Below are 18,300 nucleotides of genomic sequence, written 5' to 3'. Positions count from 1 at the left end.
AAATCCAACCTTGGACATTCGGTTCTCTAGCAGCAGGTACAAAGAAACAAAACCCAGGTGCTTGAAGATATGTCAGCTCTCCCCTTGTTTTTCCAATTAGTCCACCTTCTCATCGGTAGGCCTCAAGCCAGTATTATCTTTGAAGATTGACCTTGGCAGTCTACACTGCCTCAGAACATGGAGTGTAGGTACACCATTATCTTGGCTTCAAACCTAATGAATAGCCCTCGTTTGCGAGCTCTTTGTCACGTGTTACAAGACCACAAATCGGTTGATTTCGAGAGTGTATTCAGCCCGATTTGATTCCATTGTACTGGGTGCAGTTGCTCCTCTTGGCCTTCAGAGACTTGCTAACTATCACATAAATGTTATACTCTTAATTGCCCAATACTTGGCACCTGTAAACGTTGAGATAGAGGCATCTCAAAAACAACAAATGCAATACTCCGCAGCTTCCACTAGATGTCGGCGGATGGAGATATATCATAATTACAATCCCTGCCCCTCTATATTTTTTACAGCTGCAATGGTCTACTTACATCCACGGTTTAGCTCCAGTCCCTCAGCATTCACTCTCCCTCAATCGACCAGTTCACCTTTCGTCCGCGGGAAACCTGCAGGGACGGGACAGGAATTGCATCAAAGGGGGACCGGTCGACTGTATGTTGATCAGATGACTCTTTGTGCGCTGCTCTCTGCAGGAAACTCTGCGATGAGTCTAGGTCGGTTAGACCTGAATCATTCTCAGCTAACAAATGTGCTCTAGCACCTTAAAGCGTTCTATGTGCTAGATGTAATCACCAATAAAATGTCTTGAACCGAATAACCGACCAGACTCGAAGATGATAAAAATGCTTTCATCATGTAGGAAAGCAGGGTGCATCATTCATCAACTTGATTCCTGCAGGATCACAATATCTTCTTGATTACGCATCTAGCATTATGTAAATTAAGTATAATCTATAATGTCATCCTACGAGGTAAACCATAAAACCTATTGGCGGTAGGGATTGGTTAAGGGAACATATCTAAATATAGAATTATATACGAGTTAATATCTCATTGGCCGCCCCTAGTCTGTAGGACACACTCTGAGCTACTTCTACGTACGTTTCACACTGAAACATATGGCAGCGGAATAATACCTGCCACACTGTATGTAAAAATGCATGGTAGGCTTTTCTAATTGGTTGGCAACCCAAATCCAACCTTGGACATTCGGGTCGCTAGCAGCACGTACATAAAAACGAAACCCAGGTGCATGGTGATACGTCAGCTCTCCCTTTGTTTTCCCAATTAGTCCACCCTCACTCATCCATAGGCCTCATGCTGGTGTCCTCTGAAGATTAACCTTGCCAGTCTGCACGGTCTCGGACAATGCACACCATTATTTTAGCTGAAAGCCTAATGACTAGCCCTCGTTTGCGAGCTCTTCGTCACGTGTTACAAGACCACACATTTTTACATTTTGATAGTGTATTGAACACTATTAGATGCAATTATACTGGGTACAGTTAGTCCTCTTGGCCTTTAGAGACTCACTCACTCTATCCCATATAAACTTTATACTCTTTAATTGTCCAATACTTGGCATCTGTAAAAGTTCTTATTTAGCTTAATCTTGAGAAATAGATCCTTTGCACATAGTCTGCTCATTGGATTTCCTTTGTACTTTTCCCTTCATCTCTCCAAATAGCAATTGGTCGTAGGCTTATGTACTCCTATTTTGAAAGGGAAAAACAATTTCGTCTTCATCTTTTCACTTTAAAATCCTGGGCTCGTATTTTGAGGTAGCTGGGTTAATTGACATGTGCCCTCGTTGATCTTGATCTAATGGTCGCCCTAAACGCTGAATATATACCTCTCATAAGCCAGCTTCGATATGTTCTTTCTACATTGCAGTGTATTTACAGTTATTGACCATTGAGACACTTCACTCTTCTTCTTCGTTTGTGATTACTGTATCGTTGAATACATGTCTCTTAATTCTTCAGCCACATCATCACCCTTAAGTATGTTCATATCATTTCAACATAGTTTCTTATATCCTCTGACTTTCTTTCGTCATCAGACTTTGTTTTAATGTACATCCATTCTGTTCATGGCTGCATTTTGACGGCTCAGCAATGGCAATCCTTCGTAACTTTCCTCCATTATGTTAGCTTGAGGGTACACTCTAAATGGTTGCCATAGAGCAGATCATCCCTCATATACTCAACGCTGGAAAAAGGTGGCGCGTATTTCATGAAAGAATGGGTTAGTGGTAATCAGTATGAATTGCTTAGCGATGAGGCCCAGTAGAGTATCGTGAGAAGTAGGCAGAGCGTAAAAGGACAATTTAAATTTACAACGTTGCTCTAGCCAAATGGACCTCAAATGGAAGAGCCTCCACTGGAACAGCAGAAGGGACATCTAAAATAGATCTCAGAAGTTTGCCTTCAAGGACCTCTCACCATTTCAACTTGGGCTCAGAGACAAAAATGATACCATATAAAATACCCAGTATAATGCTAGTGCGATAGGGACTAAGCCTTCAATGTTAAAACCACCATGTTTACAAACACTTTTTTTTAATCCAACCATTTTAATGAATCTTGGGTATTAAAAATAAATGTAAAAAAAAAAAATTGCCATTGAATTTACCATAGATTTCCTCTGCAGGTGCCTCCTTCTGGAACAGCCTCCATGCCTCTCAGTTTTGAGCAGGACCTCCCCAAGTTCTAGAAACTCCTCAAGACCTTGCTCTTCTCTTCCTCTTTCCCTCTCCCTTGCTTACCTCCTTTCGCCCCTCTCCTGCTTTCCTCGCCAACTCTGCTCATTGCTGACTGGTCGCTTGATGCACCTCCAGAGCCTCACAGGGCCGAGGCTCCCTGGCTAGTCCTATACTTGCCTCAGAGCCTCTGCACTCAGCCTCGCACTTCTGCACTCTGAATATGTTCCATGTGAGGGGCAACCTCTCTGCACTTAAACCAGGCTCCTGATGGACTGGGCGAACTGGTTTCCCCCTCCTCCCCATTCCTCACCCTACCTGTCTGCGCACTTGCACAACCTTGAATGCACCAGGCGTAGCAACATTGTTTGTCCTGTCCTCCATTTGTCTCCGCCCTCCCTAGCTTGGTTGCATCTTAAACACTTGTGCATAGACGTACTATTGATGATGACCTATCGACAATCAATCTGAATGTCGCCAGCCCAAGTATAGAAGTTTATTGCTCTGTATGTCCTTTTACCCCTCTCCTCCACATTCCTTGTCATGCACTTGTACTATCTAAGAAGTTGTTAGGCCTAGTACGGTAGCTTCTTGATTGTATGCCCTTTCCTTCTACTCCCACCTCCCTTCTCTCCTTCCCTCCTGTCATGCACTTGCACTAGTAGAAATGCCTCAGGCCTAGTATGCTAGTTAATTTTGTTAGATCATTCGGAAACTTCAAGGCCCAAGAAGGACTGCTGTATTCCCTTGTCCCCTTCCTGCCTTGACGCAGTTTGAAGCAATTCACTTACAATTACAATTAGGGCAAAATGTGATGGGGACCCCAAGATAAACCGAACTAGCCACAGTTTCAAGCAGAGAGCCCTCAATTTTCCAAACAAAAGAAGGGAGATGGGTAGCATCATATAGAGATCATCTTTATAGACTCTATACGACCCCCGACCAGGTTAAATTAAGGGGAGACCATGAAGTTACTAATTGATTGATTCTAGCTAGTATGATATCTATATTTCTTTTTCCCATCTCCCCGATGGCCGTCGTTAAATGAACTCCCAAGACCTTGAGGGCACCATTTCATTCCTAAGGAGAGTGTATGATGCAGCACACAGTATTTGTTAAGGGGAAGGACTTCTGATTTATCAATATTAAGCTTATATCCTGATACTTTAGAGAAGTTAGAAATAGTTTGTAAAAAGGTGTGGACCACTTTGTTCTGGATTTTTCAGAAATATGAGATCTGCATATGCAGCTGTTTTAATATGAAGGTTTTGATATTGTATTCTGATCTATTATCGATTTGTCTAATTGTCTCTAAGAAAGGTTCAAGAGCTAAAATGAAGAGGATTGGAGATAGGGGGCAGCCTTGACGAGTTCCTCTAGACAAAAGAGGAAGGTAGAAAATATTGTGGAAGCCGTGGCCATCTAGAAACATTAAATAGTGTCAACAATTTTTCTCACATGATGCTCCTATTGTTTTTGAAAATATTGCTATTAAATAGCTCCCAGCATCTGCTATGACGCAATACATGACTATTATTGCTGCTATGTTTGAAAACCATGATCAACTTATCCATAACTCTCATACACCTGATGTACTAAGATTGTTCTATATACTAAAACGCAATTGTACTGCATCCTTCTACAAATCTGTGACGACAACTGCAGCAACTGTCAGTTACATAATGATTGGAAAGACGATTGCTCACTGCCAGACCTTCAATATGACTGGCCTCCACAATGGGAATGCATCTCAAAAATTACATCGTCTGCAAGTCTAACTCAAACCCTATTTTTCTTCCTTCATAGAGCCTTTGCTACCCCCCCACCACCCCCGTTTCACTCTTCAAATGTGCTCTGATACCCAGTGACCAGTGCTGGAGCTGCCTTCTACATCCAGGGTCATTTAAACATATGTTTGTTGAATGTCAACATGTTAAAACCTTTTGGACTTCTGTATGGCAAACAAACTTATTTTTAAAACACAGCAAGACTTTTGCTTTGACTTTCTCATATTTGGAAGCTCCATCCTGCAAACTGTTAAAACCAACAAACATACAAAACTTTCTATGTCTCATAGTTGCACTGCAAACCATTACTACCAATTGGAAAAATCTACAATGCATTAATTGCAAGTGTTTGTGGAATAATATTTGTAATATTCATAGGCTAGAATATTTTATAACTTCAATTATAAATTTTATAACACCAATTGAGAAATGGTTGCCATTTTAAGTTGTGTTTGCGCAATAGAGCGGGAGAGGAAGTTATAAAATATTCTAGCCTATGAATATTACAAATATTATTCCACAAACACAACTTAAAATGGCAACCATTTCTCAATTTTCTATCCAATTTAGATTACCACTAATCCTAACATTACATATTCTTTTCCCCACCCCCTTTCCCCTTTTGTTTGTGTTCCGTCCTGTTTTGTCATGTTTTGTTATGTTTTAGCATGCTATTATATTACCATTTCATTATCTCCCCCCTTCTCTTTTATATCAAAAAACACTGCATGGTTATAATAATTATATCCTTTTACATTCATATATTGGACATTGTTGTAAATCATTTATACCTCTAATCTCAGATTTATATAATGACACTTATTCCAGTTGTATGATTAATGGTTATTGAATATCCTGTATGTGATTTCTTATAATAAAAATCTTTTAAACTGAATGTTAATGCTCAAATGTTTCTGAAGAGACATTGGAGGCAAACCCCATCTCTGTGAAGAACAAACTATGATCCAAGGACTAGATAGAGTCTCAAGAACAAAGGCAGTCTTTTAGACTGTTCAGCCAACTGAATCCTAATACTCGGAGATACAACTGCTTGATACAGTATTTAGTGAAATTTCCTGACAGTAAATACTTTATGCAATAAATGAGATTTACATTAAACCTCTACCCCACCAAATAGATTCTGAACACACGCCGTATGGCGGGAAAAAAAGCTAGATCTGTCGTGCAGGTTGTGTAATGTGAAGATCGAGCACTTCAAGCACCTGGTTTTGTTTTGCACATCACGGACTGCCCTGAGAAGGTTTCTGGCTACATTTATCAGCAACAGGAGCGTCAGATGCGTGGAGCAATGGTGGACAGCATTAACCCAGGGAGAAAGTTTAATATTAGCATTGGTAACATTTCTAAATGAGATATTCTCATTCTTGGAGGGGTCTACCTAGGACGTGAATTGTTCTTATGTGGAGTTTAACTGAAGTTGAAGCAGATGAGATTTTGCAAAGCTGGGCAGTGCTTTTATCATAATGGAGATGAAATGTAAGTTTAGTCACTGCCCTTTTTATGTTTTGTACTTTTAATGAGTTTTATTTATTTTCTTGTATTACTCTTAACCATAACTTTATTCCTTCCATTACTTTTTACTTTTTGTTGTTTTGTGGATTGTTATTACCTATTGTGAAGAGCTGTTGTTTGTACGTGTAATGATTGGTAAAAGGTTTCAATAGTTAACCAAATGCCAAAAAAATAAAACATTTAAAATATTTCTTTTTAATGCTCAATGGATTCTGCTCTACATAAAGGGACAAGGCATCTATCGAACGCTGAAGACCTATCGGGGTATGAGCCAATAAAACAGTGTTGTAAGCATAACAAAGACAGGGGACAGGAAACCCCCACCCTCCCCCACCCCCCATGGTAGGGAGGAATGTATGAGCTGATTCAATAGCTAAGGCCATACCGGATATACACATTAAATAACGGAGCAAGGATGCATCCCTGCTTCAGGCCTCTGTTAGTAACAATAGGAGAAGTTAACTTCCGCTTGTTTGAGTTGTACTGTTACAGACATATCAGTGTACAATGCCAAGATGAAGTATAGCAATTGGGCGTCAATGCCCCAGGAATACAGTTTCCCCCAAAGACCGGTGTGATTGACTGTCAAATGCTTTGGAGCAGTCAATGAAGCATAGATACGAATTCTTTCCCTCCTTTTGAGCGACTCCAGACATTGTACTTGACAAAGCACAGATCTGTGACTTTGAATGGGCCTTACAAAATCCTGTTTGGAACTTCTGTAGGAAATCTTTGCTCTCTGCCCAGGCATGGAGTTTTATTTTTGAGCTGCTATCTAGCATGGGTAGGTAGTGGCTGGGATTACAACGATCATCTTCTAAAATATAGCGATTAATATGGATGCCTGCCAGCTGGGAGGGATAATGCTGTGTTTAGAGGTTTATAAAAGAGGCATGCCAAAGTACAAGACCAGAAGTTGGAATTGGCCTGGATCACAGTATTGGTGAATCCATCTGGGCCAGGGGCCCTATAATTTTTCAAACTCTTAACAATGAGCTGCATGTCTAGATCAAAATCCAATACCCCACTCCCTACATGACACCCATCAGGAAGACAGCAAGATTGGTAAGCAGTAACAGAGTAGTAATGGTTCTAACCCAATTGGCCTCCGAGAGAGTCATCTTCTCATAATTAGGTACTGTGGTAAATCTCCTAATGAGGGAACCAACATTTTTTGTTATGGTTATGCAGAAGCTTAAGTAAGAACATCCCGTTGCATTGGAGGCGGAGGCCCTATGAGATCTTCGCTAATCTTTCTACTCGCCATAAAAACTGTCTGTTTGCCTTTGTCCGTAGACAGTAGTGTGAAACCTTTTAGAATGTGTAGTCTGGTGTGTCGGAAGTCCCTCTTCATGCGCTGGATTAATGCATCATATGTGCTATTGGAATAACTTGTAATCTGGACTGCAATCTAGAAATATCCTTTACAAAGAAAGCCACTTGGAAAGCAGCCTTAAGGGCTGGTTGCTGCTCAGTGAGTAGTTGTACATTGATTGTAATCTGTTTTTGGCCCGTTTCATGTGCTTCTGTGGAGGGGTTTGTGTGTTTTTGTCCAATCGTTTTTTGATCAGTTTGTGCTATTCTGGTTGGTTCCTCTTGCATTTGTGGCTTTTCTGAGCTGCCCTGCATCTAGAATGTGCAGTCCCTGGGGTACATACCTTTGTTTCTGGCTTTCTTCCTGTCCCCACCCTCATTGGTTGAACTGTCGGGTGTCTCCGCGTTTGTTTCTGGCAGCCATTTCCACTTTGGCGTTCACCTTTGCACGGACCGCACAGGAAGCGCAGGTAGGTAGTAGGACGGCGTTTACTGCGTGAACTCATGTATGGATCCATTAAGCCATCAACCTTACAATCCCTGCGCATGCAGTTGCATTTCGGGTGCACATTTATGCACCACATTTCATCGCTTGGGGGACGGATGCCTTTTGGGTTGCAGCTAGTGCCCTTAATTGTATTGTGCCATGGAAGCATATGACCATATATGCCAGTACATTTATGATTTTCCTGATTAAGACGTTGACTGAATCATCTTTATACGTCGAACCCGGTCGAGAAGAACAATTTGGGATGTGATCAGTTGGATTTTATTGATTTGATCCACCCTGTCAATAGATCACGTTTTTATTGTGATCATGAACATTGAATGCATATGAAATAGTATTGTTTTGTAGTGACAACTAGGTTGGTTCACTACACAAATGTTCCATCATTTTTTGTTTTAAGTGGCTTGTGGATGAATGTTTGGCACTGAATGTAGTTTATTGAGTGAATGGTTCACTGTGAATGGAGAGAAATTGTATGGCTTTTATGTATTTCTATGCTCTCCTGCAACATTAATGAAATTTAATGTGTTTATCAATTTATGACAGATTCATTCCTTACAAATGATGTATCATTCTAAATAAATGTTGATACCATAAGAAATCACGTCCTCTGGACATTCTTTCAGTTTACTGTGGTATGGTAATACCCTGGTCCTGAGCGTGGGGTTTTCCGGCGCTTTTCAGCTACGCAGCCATTTCCACTTGCCTTCTGGAGTTTTTTCCCCATTTCTCTGCCGCATCTGTGTGACCTCACCTCTGCCCCTTGTCTGTAATTGGCCGTTTCCCTCCAGAAGATCTTACCCAAACCTCCCCCCTCCCTCCCAAGGCAGCCCACTGCCCATGCAGCCCCTTCGGATAAGGGCCCAAAGACAAGGGGGAGCTCCCGAAGAAGCATCTCCAGACCATGTTTGCCCGTGTTAGTCTGCGAAGCCAGTAGCCAGCCATCAACCAACGTCTGACAAGATAAGTGTGGTCTGGGTGGGTGTAAAGAAACCACTGTATTCCAATAAGACCTGCCTCTCTTAGTACCTACACAACATAAGCATACCAAAATCAGACAGTTAGTAAAGAATACCCCTTCAATGCTTTGTAACAAACACTCAGTGGTGTTATTCACTGTTGTGTCCCATACTAAACCATACTACAGCATAGGATAGCTGTATCTATTCAGATACAGCGTATCTAAGTGTTTGCACTTTTGCTGTGCGTCCAATTTAGGCATTCACATTATGTCCTGGTGAAGACTAGCATTGCGTCACATCTAGACAGAATTGTGAAGATTAGGTCTGAACATAGTGACCAGCAATAACTGCCCCCCCCCACTCCCAGTTAGGGTGTCTGAACCTATCTTATCGCCTGTAAAGCATTTAGCCAGATTGTGCCAGATAGCCTCGTATTTAGACTGATTTTTGTAAGATTGTGCGAGATTGAAGGACCCATTTAGGTGATTTTACTCCCATTATCCATGTGCCCCACACCTAGGTGCTACTATATTTGACTGCTGAAAGACCCATTAGGCTTTTCTTCCATTATACAAGTGTCCCAAACTCAGGTACCACTATACTTCACTGCCTACAAATTTAGGTGCCAGTCTATTTAGTGTCTGATGTACCCTAGTAAGGTGTCTCTCCCACCACCCAGCTGTTCACATATACAGGTGCCACTGCATTAAACCATTCATTGTTGGGATGAGGGGGCTAACATCCAGATACTAAAGTGCCTTAATTCCTACTGTAGTATCCTTTGTTAGGCGTGCCCCCTCCCCTTTGTTGTGGGTTGCCTTTGTGAAAACAAACTCGCCCTCACAGTTGTACTCCCTCTCCCCCCTATCGTCGTCCTCATCCCCCACACCTGCCCTCCGGGACGCGCCCTGCTGCTCAGACTTTGCTCCAGAGAGACCACGAATAATGAGACCATACCGTCCACATTGGACAAAAAAAAGCTGCAGCCGAACTACAACAAAACATACAGTACGTATACCTTCCACCACGTCTGTGGACACAGGCACGCCCACATGTGCACAATAGAATGCAGCTATGGCTATGCCATTACGGTCTAGCAGTGCACGTAGCTGTTCACACTGAAACCCCAGACTGAGGCCCCTCTGCCACTAGTACACAGCGGCTACAAACGAAAATAAAATTTGGTATAGCTGGGCACACATCGAATCTTCAGCAACAGCACTCTATCCTAAACCACCAACAGCGCCCACCCACATGCCTGACCTCTGGGCTGCTTACTGGAGCCTAGCCAGCCACCTAAGTCCAAAAAATGCACACAAGCATCTCTTATTCTAAACTCTAGAACCTCCTACACATGGACTGTGGTCAGAGAGGGCGTTCCAAATGGTGACATAGGATCCAAAGGAAAGGGTCTTAGTTCAAATTGGGCACATGCTCCTATAGCTAGCCCCCCCCCGATGGGGCGACCTCTGGCTTGTTGTGCAGCATAAAACCTCAAAGTCATCTGAATTGAAAGTTTTAACAAGCTGAGTTCCTTGCAATAAAAAAGTATCACAATTAGACATGAGCCATAACCTCAGGGTGAGCTAGAAAGGAGCGATAACCCTAGGAGTTCCAACACAGCCAGTTAATGCCAGACATATGACTAATAGGTCAATAATGATTCACGTTCAAAGTGCCGGGAATCCATTGCACAACCGGTTGTTCTTCCGATAGAATAGTCCTCGGGCACTCTAATAGCGCATGTAGGCTCGATATCTCGGGAGAGAGCGTGTCAACAGGAGTCAACTTGGAAGATGAAAATTTAGAGCAAACAGTATTAGGTGTGTTGGTAATATGCTTCCTACAAACAGTAAGCGCAAATCCTAACCCATGTAATTCAGTAATGCAAGAACTGAATAAGTGAAAGACTAGCAGGAAATATTAATTCAATCAGTGCCCAGTCCGTCGGACTAGCCATCTTAGGTAATTTAATTTGAAGCAGATCATTGGTACAAATATGTATTAGGCAAGGTATGCTATGCCACAGATCCATCAATACAGTGAGATTTAGAAAAGGACTTTCAGGACGCAGGTTAAGCTCAGACAATTTAACCCATTTCCCAGTGGGAAAAATATCCCTAGCTGGCTTCTTACTAGATATGCCCCAAGTAGTTGGAGTAGAAGGTATACAGGGTAAAGAAATACTACTAGAAGGCATTACAGAAGCAGGTCGAGTTAACTCAGCGGCAAAAGGAGCAGGCAGAGTAGTGGTTGTGGAAACTACTAAAGTGCGTTTAAAGCAGTTTTAAACATCCTAGTGGAGTCGGTGTGTCGTGAGAGGACTATACCAGATTGGTTGTCATTCACGATCAGCCATTTGTCAAGAGAGCCATGCAACAGGACCTGCCGGATCGTGCCATCTCCTAAATCGTTCGTGATTCATGCTTTCTTAGCAGCAATGCTTTCAGATGGACATGTGGATATGCAAGTAGAAGATGCAATAATAGACAATGGCACCTCCGGCAAAGCCCCCAACGTAGGTGGTTTGCGCTTACAGCGCTTCCTGATGCCAGTAAGACATTACATCATTTGCTTCAGCTAGCGTAGCTGGAGCAATTCAAGTTGCAGCCTTTCACTAGCAAGAGCAGAATGATTGATCGAATGTTAAGAGGGGCCGCGCTGTAAATTGCTAGGGGTGACCAAGGAAATGGCACTGGTCAAAATGTCCTCTTTGCCATTATTTCCTGTTACAGCCTCCACTGGATCTCACATATTGTTTAAATGAGACTCTAACACCACATCTACTACTTTGGCCAAGATGTATTTAAAGTCATGCTGTTACTCCGCAATACCGGAGCATAGAGTTAATAAAGCTTCCAATTTGGCAGCCACCATATTTGCAGTTGAGGGGGGTATACAGACAGTGGAGGCCTCTGAAAGGAACGCTGCCTCCATAGCAAAGATGTCTCATCACTAGTAGAGTCAAAGGAGTTCAAGGAGGATATCAATCGTTGGAGGTCCGGGCTCGAAGACAGGTTTGAGCCAATGTTGTTAGCAAGTCCATGCCACCCAAGGAGTCCCTCTGCAGGCTCAGACATAGGTACAGAAGGGAATTATCGTTGGTGATCCTAAAGCGGATTTCTCTGCACCGGCTGCGTGACTGGAAAAAAGCGGGGGCAGCGCCATGGACTTGGGGCTAGTAACGGCCCCAGTATTGGTGGACAGTAGAAAAGAGATTTTTGATAGTTTCCTATTCAGAGTATCAGGGTTGCCTTTTTTTTGAGCGGGGCAAGTTAGCAGTATTGCCATGAGACGAGATCAGGCTGCGACTACGCTTTCCCCAGTCACGTGAGGCTCTGCATAGTTCCTTGTAGATGAAACAAAGACAAGTACTCACTGCGAGTGTGTAGACACCGGGGAAAGCGACACAATGAAGTGGAAGTTGGGGTGGGGAGGGCGCACGCTGGAGTCCTAAAAAGCAAGCTCTGCGCGGGAAAAGAAAACCTTCCCACACCAGAACACGCACTGGACTCCACAGTAAAGAGACCTTTCAAAATAAGTTCCTTAAAGGAGCCACAGCAAGATTCCACGCCGTAGGCAGTAGCACAAGGCACGTCTATTCGCTGCGGCTGACTATTCCACCACACAGAACACACGCTTCACTGCACTTCGCACTCAACGATTATGCAACTAAAATGGATAAACACTTCGTCATCAGTAAATGTGACCTGATAAAGGACAACCAAGATCAATATAAAAAGCCAGTACGAGCAACAATACATCGACTAAAGTGAAAATACTAAGCTAACGGGACAGTCAAATCAATTGTTTAGCAACACAAAATAGAATAGCAGCAATAGCGAAATATGTAAAGGACACACTTGCAAGAAAAATAGTGGCTTCACCAATCAAAGTATACAAGTTAATTCAATAGCAGCACAGGGTTAAATAGCAGCCCAAAGTTTCATTTGCAAGTCCAAGTGCAAAAATATGAATCCACTTCTGAGAGGAATACAGACCTGAAAACTTGATATGTAAATCCATTCCTTTAAAAGGCAATATTCATGTATAGTACAAACTCTAAATAAAAGGAAAATAATGACCTGTGAGCTAGGTCTTTCGCAGTGCTACGGCACTTCTAATGTCATAGCAGCAGAGTCATCAGAGTTGGTCTTCCAGATTGTCTTGCAAAAAAAGTAAATGTGGATGTACGTATGTGTGTAGACTTGCGTTTCTTGAATGCAAACATTGCGCTTGACACCATCCGTTGCCCTATGTCGCAGGGCAATTGAGTCTAGTCGGTGGATAAGGTGCACTCCCGTTATCTAGGATCTGCTTATTACGAGGCGCCTGTGCAAGTCGTCGTCATGGAAGGGCATAAACAGGTTCTGTAGGATGCCTTTCAGGTCAGCATGGACAGCCTTTCTCTTTCCCACAAGACGTTAAGGCTGATGCAAAGGCGGTGTGCCACGATGACATCCTGGTGCTGTTTGCAAGGGAGGACGAACAGAAAGACACTAGGCAAGATACTGGCTAGGCTCAAAGAGAGGCTGAATATCAAAGGGAAGAAATGCAAGTACCTCAAGTATGTGCTGGACGGTTACAGCATATTAGCTACGGGCGTGAGGCCCAGAGAGAATCTCCTTCAATCAGACGCATGCCCAATTCCTGCAAAGGAGAACGGTTATTCATTAGGATATTGGACTATTACTCTACGTTTGCATAAAAGGTTTGCAGGTGCTATGGGTCCACTCACTGAGGACAGACGCATACGGTAGTGAAATTCCAGCAGAAGAGCTTAGCTTCACAGTTCATTAATGAAATAATGCCTCTCCAACCACTGAATCCCAAGAAGAGGAGCATTGGTTTGAGGTCTGTGTTGCAAAAGGAATGGATTGTAACCCAAGTGTTTTGAGTGCTGGAAAATTCTGAGACCAATCACTAGCTCATTGAGAAAAAAACCAGCCTGTGTGCTAGTCAATCAAAACTTCAGCCATGTTGTGCTGGGGTGGGGGAGCACATATGAAGGAGGTGCGGGAGCACATATGAAGACCGATATAAACCACTCGCCAATCTTAACAAGTTATCCTCTGGAGCTTCTACAGCCGATTACCAGACTGCAAGCATGGTATCCAGTTAATATGTGCAAAAAAAAATTCGAATGACAAATATGTCAAAAACATTTTACCAACTTTTTTTTAAAAAGGGTTACAAAAAAAGGGGGGTTTGGGGGAAACCCCACCCCCCCCCCTTTCAAACAAAAGACATTCGGATTTTTTTTTTTTCAGTAAAATTTGACATTTTGGCCTTCAAAATACTCACTATAAACCCTGTTTGTAATATTGAGGAGCCTGTGAGGGGACACTGTATGGGTGCACGTAAATACTGATAGCTTGATAAGAGCAGAGCTGGTTTACATGAGAGCATGGGCGGCACTCAACCAAGCTGGTAGATTGGAAACATCGCTTCCAATAAATTCAGAAGAGTTATCCATGGAAGGTAGGTTGGTGTTCGGAGAAGAGAAAGTACTGCCAAAGGCCACAAGGCTGGCCAGGGCAGAACACATTAGTCATAGGAGTACCAAAGCCACTAAGCACTTCCCGGGCAGAGAGGCTATGTGGCTAGGAAAGGGCAAATTGGGCAATTGCATTGCAAAGGATTTTGCGGCATGAGCAGGCAAAGTGCTTAAAACAGGAGCCGCTGGAACTTCCCACTGCCAAGTGGAGCAAACTGACACATGACATAACGGTCCCCATGGAGGTTTTAGTACTCTGGCAAACATACTGTGATGGTAGACTATATAGAAGAACTCGGGAGGCAAGTATGTCACCCGCAAAGTTCATATACCGTGCCCACGCTACAGAGTGAAATGTTTTCAAAATAACTTATCTCCTAATAACTTTACAAGTGGCAAACATCGGAGTGCCAAGGAAACGCTTTATAAAAGTTTTGACAACCCCTCGGGAGATGCAGTACAAGAGATTCTGGGGTTCAAGGGTGGTGGAGCAGTGACATCAGTAGCTCCCTTGGAGTTTATGATGGGCAGGCCTGTGAGAACTAGAGAGGCCCAGGTGGCTCTTCCAGAGAAAGGGCTTACATTGAGGCCCTGAGAAGGAGTGTAAGCAATCTAGGAGTACGAGGCTTTTCTTCCCAAAAGAAAATAAACTGGTGTTGGCCCGGGAGGTGCACTTGCAAGAACATGTGCACATCAAACTGCCAGAGGCAATGACGTTTCTGGATCTATTCTAGTAAAAACATGTGGTGGAATGGTTGCAGTGGATGAGTGCAAATGGAAGACCGAAGGAAATGTATTCTGGACATGCTCAAGGCAGGAAGCGAGGAAGGGAAAGGCTATACATGGTTTAACACTGGCAGAACATGTCGGGTTGAACTCCAGAACCACAGGTGAAATGTGTTACTCCTACACCCCCTGGCCTAGGTGTTTGTAAATAGTTTGTGTTCCATTCCGCTTGGGTTTGGAAAGGGTGAGGTCTCACAAGATGCAGGACTAGATACCTTGTACTGGACTAACTGAAAATAATATGCAGCGATGCAGACTCCATCATCATCAGATGTGGCAGAGTGAAGGAATTACTAAAGAAAGTGCCACAGCATAGATCATTCGGAAAAAAAAGGGGGGTGGGGAGGACATTTAAACTTCAGTGGCTGAAGGAACAGTATGCATGGAATGGGTCTGGAATTTCAGTCTTATCTGAAATACCATAACCCACTGGGAAGAAGGGAACACAATGGTTTAAAAACAGTACACATTGAGAGTAGCATTTGAGTTCCCACGATTGAAAACAATTACCCAAGAAACCATTTCCACTAGATCAAGAACAAAGTAGTCCTGGAACCAACCAGTGCAACATCAGGAGATGAATAACATGCCAACAAATCTTCTACCATAACCCTGCAGAACCGAATACTACATATAAATGCAGATCACCAAATGTTTTATAGCTCATCCAGTGCAAAAAATGCATACAGGGAAATTCTGCGAGACCTACAAAGAGCTGTGTGAAAGGATGAGCCTACATAGATTCACCATCTAACCACAAATGAGAAACACCACTGGGTTGACACCATCGGTGATGCTTTATATGGTGGCCTCTAAAACAGGACATGGGAGCTAAAGGATGCTTAACTTAAAGGACAGAGTGAACAGAGATTTCTTTATTTACACATACTATAGTAAATTTTGAGCCAAGGTCCAGAAATCCAATTACATGTCAGAAGACACCCCTCCAGTACCATTTCTCACCAACAGCTGTCAAGACACTACTTTTCAGTACCCTTAATGTGTGAGGAGCACAGGACAGAGATCACATAACTTTGGTGTTGCCCTCACATTTCTGACCCATGTCCGAAGGGCTCACCTGAGAAGCAAGGTCCTGTGATGCCTTGTTCTCCAGGCGTCTGTAATGGAGGCAATGTGAGAAGAGGTAGTGACAATCCTGGCCGGCTTCCACCTTGCCAGACTTCGCTATGGGCCAAAGGCCTGACGACGTGAGAGCAAGTGGAGTGTGCAAGGAATTTGTGGGGATAAATCTCAAAGGCATTAAAAAATAAGAAATATCCAAGATGGAGCTGTATTCCATAGCTCTGAGGGTTGAGAGCGAAACGAAAAGGTTTTGTAACAAGGACTGAAGGTAGGAGCAAGAGAATATAGACAGCATCTGCATGTAGTGGGCACATCTTGGGGGAAGACTAAACCGCTGTCTGGCGTGCTGTGGAGAACGTCACAGTACAGACAGGTCACTTCTTCCACTTCCAGTGTTGCCACAGCGGCCATTGAGTCGCTGGGACAGTCTAGACTCAAATGGATGGCAACCATGACTTGTGGAAAAGACTGCGGACACCGCACTGTTAAAAAATGGGAAGGGTACTTTGCATTTGCCACACTGTAGGCAAGTCAGGAAACCATTGTGACGCTTGAGGACTAGTGAGGTAACATTGGAGACTGTACCATTTACTTGAGATTGTATTTTGTAATGTCACATAGTATATCAGCTGCATTGAATCACTACAATGTCCTGGCTAGAACTGTTTTTATTGTATAAGGCTTAAACCTTGAGCCGGGTCTGTGGCTCAGTGGACTAATTCATCCACTACAGTGACGTGTTTGACCTCATGGTCACAGATTCAAATCCTGGCAGGTCCACTGAGCCCTTCATCCTTCCGAGGTCGATAAAATGAGTACCATTAAGTTGAGTAACAAACATCTGTTATTAGCGCCAAGATGCTTTACAAATACGCCCGTTATTTTATGTAAACCTTCGACATCATAAAACCTACATGAAAACATCACATCACCACAGTTCTAGAATGATACAATAAATCCATGAATTATTAAATCCCGTTAGAAACTAACCTACTACCAGACCAAATAGAAAAAGCAAATTACAATAATAATCAGTGTTCCAATGTACCCATCATACCATCTACATGTCTTGAATATCAAATACATGGCTATTTAATAAAATTCATGAAGAGGTGCTAAACACAATTGACCAGAACTGATATTTCACCAATACTGCTCCATGGTACACAAAGTGCCTATCATTCTTGCTATAGAACTGTCAGTGCTGGACATTACGTTAGCAGGTGCCTTGTGGTTTCCACCTCCTTAACACAGAATATACACCTGCATTCTTCGACTGGAAGATGCATTTTAGCGTCAATTATTTAAAAAAAAGGCAATTGGGACTTTCAAAGGTTTTCCATTTACCAACGCTGCATTATACTTTCAGTTAATCCAAAAAAAGAGATATGAAAACTTGAATTTTATTCGCCAGGAGAAGATCACAGTGGTCACATGACCTAGAAACCGTCACCAGCCAATGCTGGCTCCGCCTAAACATTCCTTTAGGGTACGATATATTAGAGGTAGGTTTGTGGGTGTTTAGCAAACGTTTTCTCCATTGAATAAAATAAAATACAATAGTGAGACTAAGCTAGGTAACAGATGTTGATCTATGAATTAGTGCTGAAAGGAAGAGGGATGGATAGCAAAATGACATGAAAGCGCTACTACTGGAACAAAGGGGATTAAGGCGGTTTGACCCCAAGCAGCCCTAAAAGTAGACCTCGAGATTCAAGTGTACGGAGCAAAAAGGGAGGCTGTAAAAGCATGAGCAGAGAGAAAGCAATAGATCGGAAAGAGGAGTATAAATGCATGGATTCTGTAAAAGCTAGCAATCATATCACGAGTTGAGGAAAGCCATCTTGCAGAAACTACTACTTCATGCCATCTATTCGGGGGACACTTAATGATCGACTGTTATACAAGCGAAGAAAGAAAAAGGAGCAGGTAGGTTTGCCTACGTGGACCAGACACTCCATGAAGAACTTCAGCAGGGCTGGAAGATCAACTAGATACTGCCCTCAGTACACATTTCAACTATTGTATACCCGGGCCCCAAGGTGGTCGATGAACGAAAGGGAGTAGTTGTCAATCCAATATAGTACAACACCCCCGCACATCTTCATTTCCACAGTTAA

General features: G+C 42.9%; 2 protein-coding genes across 4 annotated transcripts in view; one reads left to right on the top strand and one right to left on the bottom strand.

The window, feature by feature from the left end:
• Positions 1-18,300, top strand: part of OSBPL10 (oxysterol binding protein like 10) — a 2,898,140-nt gene that overhangs the window by 1,243,132 nt on the left and 1,636,708 nt on the right. The window lies entirely within an intron of this gene.
• Positions 1-18,300, bottom strand: part of GPD1L (glycerol-3-phosphate dehydrogenase 1 like) — a 255,694-nt gene that overhangs the window by 118,973 nt on the left and 118,421 nt on the right. The window lies entirely within an intron of this gene.

The sequence above is a fragment of the Ambystoma mexicanum genome, chromosome 2q (assembly GCF_040938575.1).
Source record: "Ambystoma mexicanum isolate Mex_15411 chromosome 2q, UKY_AmexF1_1, whole genome shotgun sequence".
NCBI lineage: Eukaryota > Metazoa > Chordata > Amphibia > Caudata > Ambystomatidae > Ambystoma > Ambystoma mexicanum.
This window is presented reverse-complemented; position numbering and strand designations above follow the sequence as displayed.